Source organism: Acomys minous, assembly GCF_964271855.1.
Source record: "Acomys minous genome assembly, chromosome: 2".
Lineage (NCBI taxonomy): Eukaryota > Metazoa > Chordata > Mammalia > Rodentia > Muridae > Acomys > Acomys minous.
This window is the reverse complement of record NC_140484.1, coordinates 23,237,973-23,245,761: the sequence shown is the minus strand read 5'-3', so window position 1 is coordinate 23,245,761 and position 7,789 is coordinate 23,237,973. Positions and strand designations below refer to the sequence as shown.

The following is a 7,789-nucleotide window of genomic DNA, read 5'->3' as shown; positions in this document are numbered from 1 at the left end:
GAAATCAGAGATGCCAGTTAGTTTAAGCAGAGAACAACTTGCAAAAAATGATAATAAAATTACTGCTTTTCACAGATTCAGTTATTCATGTATTTGTTAATCGCTTCCCATTACCCAGCAACTGTGCAGGGTGCTCTGGGATAGAGTGGTGCACAAGACAGAACGAGCAGTGAGTGAGCCACACTGAAGATCAGTGGGGTAATTATGAAAACAAGTCTTTAATGAGTGGGTTTGGCTTAACTGTCCCCAGCTTACCCCTGCTGTTTTTAACTTGATGCTGAGGACTGAACCCAGGGCCGTAAGCATGCTGTGTATTTATTACCAATTGAATTACATCACCAGCTCTCCTTTTAGATTTTAATTTTTTGTCATATTAAGGGGACTCTCTCCTTAATAATCTTTTAGTTTTTTGAGACCGGGTTTCTCTGGGTAGTCCTGGCTGTCCTGGGTTCACTTTGTAGACCAGGCTGGCCTTGAAATCACAGTGATCCTCCTGCCTCTGCCTCCCCAGTGCTGGGATTCAAGGCGTGCACCACCATGCCTGGCTTAAAATGAAATTTTTAAAGTTCAAAAAAGATACTGTTCACAGTATATGCTGCATGATAATAAATGTCCCCCCTTACTGAGAAATGAATACTTCTCTTTAGGAGTGTAACAAATACAGGTTGCGCTACATTCGATTGTAAATAATTCATACTGATTTTAGTAAAGACTGATCTCTTTCTCTAGGTTGGATATCTCAATTTTGAGTTTTATGGCATCTGTGGGAATGACTTGAAAATCCAGAGTTGTAATTATCTAGGGTATAAGGGACAATTTGGCTGAGTTAACCTTAATGCTGCTGCTGTTGTGAAGAGAAAATAGGAACTCTGGTTATATATAAAAATAACTTAGATGTTAACTGTAATTATGAAATATATTGACTTCTGTAATTTTCAGTGTGAAAAGATATATTCAACATTGCCTAGATAATTTTGTTAAATTGAGCAGCTTTTACAGTTTTACGCAAGCACTCAATTCCCTGTGTACTACTTTAATGTCCAAGATGGGGAGTGGCTGCTTGGGTGGACTGGCATCAGGGCCCATGAAGGCAAAGAAACAGTTCTTATCCCTTGGGGGCAGCTAAGGGGAGGGAACCACAAGTGCCTGCAGACCACAGTGAGCACTAGCCCAGCATTTGAATAGTTTTACATCTAAGGAGCCTTAGCCCAAGGAAATACCACTTGCCAGTCCTCCCTGGAAGGTGGCCGGCCACCCAACCACAAAGCAACAAAGATGATGAGCAAACTTAAAGCTGGATGGATTGTGTTGAGAACCCAGTTCAAGACTTAATAACTCTGGTGTATAACCTTGGCCAGGTGGCTGCTCAGCCACAGTTATTTTCATCTCTAAAATGCAAGTAACACTTAGACAATTTCTAGGATTAGCTGAGAAAGGACAGGTGCTTTATGCCTCAGTAGCTCCTAAAGACTGTTAGTCTCACTCTAGGATAAGGCAGAGGGCATCAAGGACAGACAGCACAGACTAGGCATATATGAGTTTACTATTCTCCAATTTATTTTCATATTGTTTTTGTTACTTCTAGAAATGTCACTGTTTTAAACCTTTTTGTTTGTTTTTTAAATAAAATTCAGTGATTAGTAAAATTCTATTGTAGAATTTAACTCCAAGTGGCTGGAAATATTCATTACATACTTATCAAATGATTGAAGAATATATAATTAATTTTAGTGACTTTATTAGTCACTGTCTTGCTAATTCTGCTGTATTTTTTTTAATATCTTGTTTTTAATATAGAAAGCTCAATACTGGCTGGATTAGGTTGAATAAAGAATTTTTATGCTGTCTAAGTGTACTTTGTCTATTGAACCAACCCTAAAATTAATTCTGTACCTATATAACTTTTTTGACGTCATGGTTACCAAGATCCTCATGAGACTTACTATAACATTAAAGTTTGGTTATTTTCTAAGTTTTAAAGATTTTGTTTTGTTTTGTTTTTGCTTTTTCAAGACAGGGTTTCTCTATGTAACAGAGCCCTAACTGTCCTGGACTCTTATTTGTAGACCAGGCTGGGCTCGAACTCTGTGTCCCAAGTGCTGGGATTAAAGTTGTGCACCACCACCACCCGGCTAAAGATTTATTTTTAATTAAATGTCTCTGTGTGTAGGTGTGTGCATATTGAGTGCAAATGCCCAGAGTCCAGAAGAGAGCAACAGATTCTCAGGAGATGGAGTACATGTGATTGTGAGCCACTAGATGTGTGTGCTGAGAACTGAACCTGAGTCTTCTGCAAGAGCAGTAAAGCACCTTTACCCGTGAACCATCTCAAGCCCCCTTTTAAATTTTTTTATGAAGCCAGGTGTGGTAGTGCACGCCTTTGATCCCAGCACTCTGGAGGCCGAGGCAGGCAGATCTCTGTGAGTTTGAGGCCAGCCTGGTTTACAAAGAGAGTTCCAGGACAGCCAGGGCTACACAGAGAAACCCTGTTTTGAAAAACAAAAAATAAGGATTTTTTTTTCTTCTGATATTTTTATTCATCGTGTGTGTGTGTGTGTGTGTGTGTGTGTTCAGAGGACAACTTTTCAGAGTCATTTCCTTCCATCATGTGGGCCTGGGGAATTGAGCTCAGGACGTCAATGTGGGAAAGCTGTCTCACCAGCCCTGGAGTTTTAAACTATAGCTTACTCCTCTAGAGTACAGGAAGTTGGGAGTTCAGTCCTGGTTATACATAAGCCAGGTGTGGTATCACATGCCTATAATCCCAGCACTCAAGAATAGAGACAAGAGGATCAGTTCAAGGTTATCTTTGGCTACATAGCGAGAGTTTGTGGCCAACTTAGGCTATATAAAACTCTAGCTCAAATATATATATATAATTAAACTTACCTAATTTCAAAGTCTATTCTAATGGTGTATCTCTTCCTGCAATCCTTAGAACCCCTGGGACTGTTTACACTCATGAAGCTTTCAAGCATTTGTGGTTAAGACAACTTTGCTGACCACCTGCATGCCCCAGGTACTGTCCTGGAGTAAAATGGTGGACAAGCCTGCTTTGAGTTAGAGGCATAACACTGATACCACAAGACCCATGAGGGTGTTTGCGTGGTTTTTTGGTTTTTTGTTTTTGTTTTTTGTTTGTTTACTACTTAATTCCAGCACTAGAATTCCTGCTTCTAGAAAGAATATATAAGCATTCTTTAATATAAAAGTTTATATAAACATTCTCTAATAATAACTGCATTAATAAAAGCATTCCCTTAATAAAGTATTCCTCAGTTCTATGTGTGTTTGTGTGCGTGTAGGGAAGTATGCTTTCATGTGGAGGCCAGGAGTCACCATGTAGAAGGCTGAGGTCAACATCATGTGTCTTCCTCAATTCTCCACTTTAATGTTTTGTGTCTCATTTAACTGGTCAGCTAGGCTGGCTGGCCAGAAAGCCCTAGACCCACTAGGGTTACAGCGACACATTGTACCTGGCTTTTTGCACGGGTGCAGCGGGTGTGAACTCAGCTCACTCATGTTTTCAAAGCAAGCACTTGGCTACTTCCAGCTTCTCCCCAGGCCTGACATGCTTTCTTCCTGTGAGTTGACCTTTAGCTGTTTTTTTCATGGGTAGAGAGGGTGGGTGCTAGGGACCAAAAATGGCCTCTACAAAAGCAAGTGCTATACCACTGAGCTATACCCACAGGACTAAAGCAACTGTTTAGGGGGTTGTTTGTTTCTTAGAGAAAGGTCTCACTTTATAGCCTACACTGATGTCCTGCACTCAGCCCTGCTTCAACTTCCTTAGTGTTGAAGTCAGGCTTATACTACCACCCCAGGCTCCAGAGTGGAAAGGTGTTTCTTGTTCGTTTTGAGATACAGACTCACTATGTAGCCTTTACTGACCAGGCAGGTTGTGAAACTCAGACCTGTCTGCCTTTACCTCCTGGAGTGCTAGGATTAAAGATGTGGTCACCATACTCAGGATGTGTGTATGTGTACTGCATGCTTGTCTGGTGCCTGCAAATCCCCAAAGCTGGCATCAGATACCATGGACCTGCAGTTTCCAACAGTTGTGAGCCTCCATGTGGGTGCTGGGAGTACAATTCTGGTCCTCTGAAAGAAGAGCCAGCTCTCCAACCCTGCAGCAGTTTTGTTTTTTAATGATATAAAACCACTTTCCATCACACGATTGTGAAAGGCTCAGCATTGATCAGCATGCCTATTAATGGGTACTGTCCCGATTCCTTCAAAATGCTGATGATAGCAAACCTCTTGTCTGCTAGCTTGCTCGGGACACCTCGGATGGCTAAGAGGAAAGTGAATGAAGCACTGTCAGCCAGTTTGCTACCCTTGTGATTCAGCCAATTCAGAAATAAACTTGGGGAGCTGGGAGAGATGGCTTAGAGGTTAAGGAGCACTGGCTGCTCTTCCTAATGTCCTGAGTTCAATTCCCAGCAACCACATGATGGCTCACAACCATCTACAATGAGATCTGGTGCCCTCTTCTGGCTTGCAGGTGTACATGCAGGCACAACACTGTATACATAATAAATTTAGGAAAAGAAGGAAAGAAAGAAAAGAAATAAACTTCGTCAGTGGGATCTGCTCTGTAGACCACAGACTGTTGGGATTTGGAGCATGCTGCTGTGATTAGGCTCAGTGCTCAACCAATCACTGTCTCCCAGGAGAGATTTAGGTACAGGTAAAAGGCTCACAGCTGTGCCATGTTCATGTCAGTAAGCTACTTTACATCTGCAAGTCTAGACTTCCAGAAGCTTGCACTATTGATCCTCAGTGTGACCTCTTCCAAATGGCACAAATAAAGCACTTCAAAAAATATTGTTTTTAGTTATACTTTTTAAATGTTATTGTTAAGTGTATATGCCTGATGTCTGTATGTTCACCATGTTTCTACAGATGTCTGTGGAGGTATTCATGGAGGCCAGAAAAGCTCATTAGAGCCTCAATTTATGGAGAGAAAAAAAAAGGTACTGAAACACACAAAAAAAATTTTTTTCAGTTTACTCATAATAACCAGTGGGTCTGGAGAGATGGCTCAGCAGTTAAGAGAACTATCTGCTCTTCCAAAGGTCCTGAGTTCAATTCCCAGCGACTAAATGGTGGCTCATGACCATCTATGATGTGACGCCCTCTTCTGGCATGCAGGTGTACATGCAGATAGAGCACTCACATACATAAAAATAAATCATTCATCTGGGCATGGTGCTGTAATCCCAGCACTTGGGAGGCAGAGGCAAGTGACTTGCTGTGAGTTCGAGGCCAGCCTGGCCTACAAAGCGAGTATAGGACAGCCAAGGCTACATACACAGAGAAACCCTGCCTCGAAAAAGAAAAAAGAAAAAAAAAGATGAATAGTTTACTGAATGCAACACTCCAAGACTGACCATGACCAGGGACACAGTGAACTTGGGAGCCAAACTGTGACCTTGACCTGCTCTTAGGGCAGTCTTTACAGGAAAACCAAGTGCAGGGTGGTGGGGCAGTAATGCATTTTAGGTTCATTTTGGCTAACTAGACAAAGTATTCTCAGATAACCTTTAAGCTGATGAGCTGATTGATCCCAAGTGAGGCGAGTGGAGTAGTGAGGGTCTTCCAAAGTACAGCCAAGTGCAGAGACAGCATAGAGTACAGCCAACTGCAGAGACAACAGAGTGTAGCCGAGTGTGGAGATAATAGAGCCCGAACTCTGACACCATTGAGTCATCGTGAAATAGAAGGTTAACTTGACCCTCTGGCAGGGTCTGTGAGTGTAGGTTAACTTGACCCTCTGGCAGGGTCTGTGAGTGTAGGTTAACTTGACCCTCTGGCAGGGTCTGTGAGTGTAGGTTAACTTGACCATCTGGTAGGGTTTGTTAGTGTCAGCTATAAGTAACTACTTCTAGGAAACAAAGTTAAAATTTTTTGAACTTAATTTCACCTTATGAACAAAGATGGATACAAAATGGCTTCAGCTATGTTACAACGTTCAGACCTCAACACAGGCCTCATCCACAGACCAATGCATGGAGTCTGTATCGCCTGTTGACTTCTGAACTCTTCATTGTCCCAACATTTAGCAGATGAGGTTTTTTTTTAAATGTAAGATTTGTTTTCATTTTATTTTTATTTATGTGTATCCATACATAGGGTATGTATATGTGAGTGTGGGCGGCTATGGAGGCCAGAGGTGTTCAGATCCCTGAGAGATGAAGTCGCAGGCAGTTGTGAACTACCTGATGTGGGAACCGAGCTCAAGTCCTCTGCATGAGCACTAGATGACTTAACCACTGAGCCGTCTCTCCAGCTCCTAGGAGATAATTTAAGACATTAAGAGTGTGGGGTGTAGGTTGGCACACATCTTTAATCCCAGCACCCAAGAAGCGGAGGCAGGCAGATCGATGTGAGTTCAAGGTCAACCTGATCTAAAAAACCAGTCCAGGACAGCCAAAGCTACACAAAGAAACCCTGTCTCAAAACAAACAAACAAAAGACATGAAGAGTAGTGCCTTGTATCTCACTTTGTGTGTTTATTCCTCAAGGCTCTAGCATTTACCACATACCTGCTGGGGTTGAAGGCATTTGCCACCACATGCAGCCTTGGTCATGTGGTCATGGTGTGTGTGTGTGTGTGTGTGTGTGTGTGTGTGTGTGTGTGTGTGTGTGTGTGTGTGTGTTTATGCCATGGCACATGTTGTGTATCAGAGATCTGGGAAGTCTGTCTTCTTCCACCTTGGGGTCTGAGGATTGAATTGTCTACCTGGTTGATGCCAAAAGACTTCCATCCACTGAGCCATTCCACCAGTGCATGTCCCTGATTTTAACCCAATGGTTTTTCCCTTTTGCCTTGTTTTGTCACCTGAGACAGTGCCTCGGGTAGCTCAAGCTGGCCTTCAGCTAAAGCTCAATCCATCTTAGTCAAAACTAACCTTGAACTCCTGACCCTCCTGCTCCTACCTCCCAAAGTGCAGATTACAAGCGTTAACTACACTCAGTTTTAAGGTTTGAGTTCATTTTTATTTTTATTGCATTGCCTTCCATTGCATTTGATTGTTCGATCGTTGTGTAAGTAGGTATATGACGGAGGAAAGGAGGGAGGGAAAGAGAATGTGACGATCAGAGGACAATCTGTAGCAGTCAGTTCTCTACCTCTACCTGGTAGGTCCAGGGCATTGAATGAAGGTCATCAGGCTAGTAAAAGGCCTGTCTGCTGAGCCATCTCACCAGCCAGATGGCATTGTCTTTTGAGTTGTACACAGTAAATACAAATCTTTAGAGATTAATAACTCAACAGATTTTTAACTACATACATATATATGTATGTGTGTGTGTGTGTGTGTGTGTGTGTGTGTATCACCTACTCTGCGTTGAACATCTCCCTAGAAAAGGTTCCACTAAGCAAGATGACATCAGACTAACCCCAGCACTTGAGAAGTTGAGGCAGGATGGTTTTTTTGTGCGTTCAAGGCCAGCCTGCTCTACATAGCAAATTCAAGACCTACATAACAAATTCAAGGCTAACTAAGGGGGAGGAATGTAGCTTGTAGTAGAGTGTTTATCTAGCATTAGTAAAGGCCCTGCCCTTCAACCCTGAGCATCATTAAAAAAAAATCCCCCTCCCCTCCCCTCTCTCCCCAGTGAGTACACCTATCTATAGTCTTAGAAATTTTAGCCACTCAAGTCATAGGGTAGTGTCCCATTATGCCAATGTAACTCTTTTTCTAATTGTTAGTGTGTGTGTGTGTGTGTGTGTGTGTGTGTGTGTGTGTGTGTGTGTGTGTGTGTGTAGAGAGAGAGAGACAGA

The 7,789-nt window shown here is 42.4% G+C and overlaps 1 long non-coding RNA gene across 1 annotated transcript; it reads right to left on the bottom strand.

Moving 5' to 3' along the window:
- Positions 1-399: 399 nt before the first annotated feature.
- On the bottom strand, positions 400-2,808 carry LOC311587391. The gene is made up of 2 exons (XR_014775843.1): positions 1,264-2,808; positions 400-1,232 (listed from the first exon to the last, which is right to left on the bottom strand). It is a non-coding gene; the product is annotated as an uncharacterized lncRNA (long non-coding RNA).
- Positions 2,809-7,789: the final 4,981 nt, after the last annotated feature.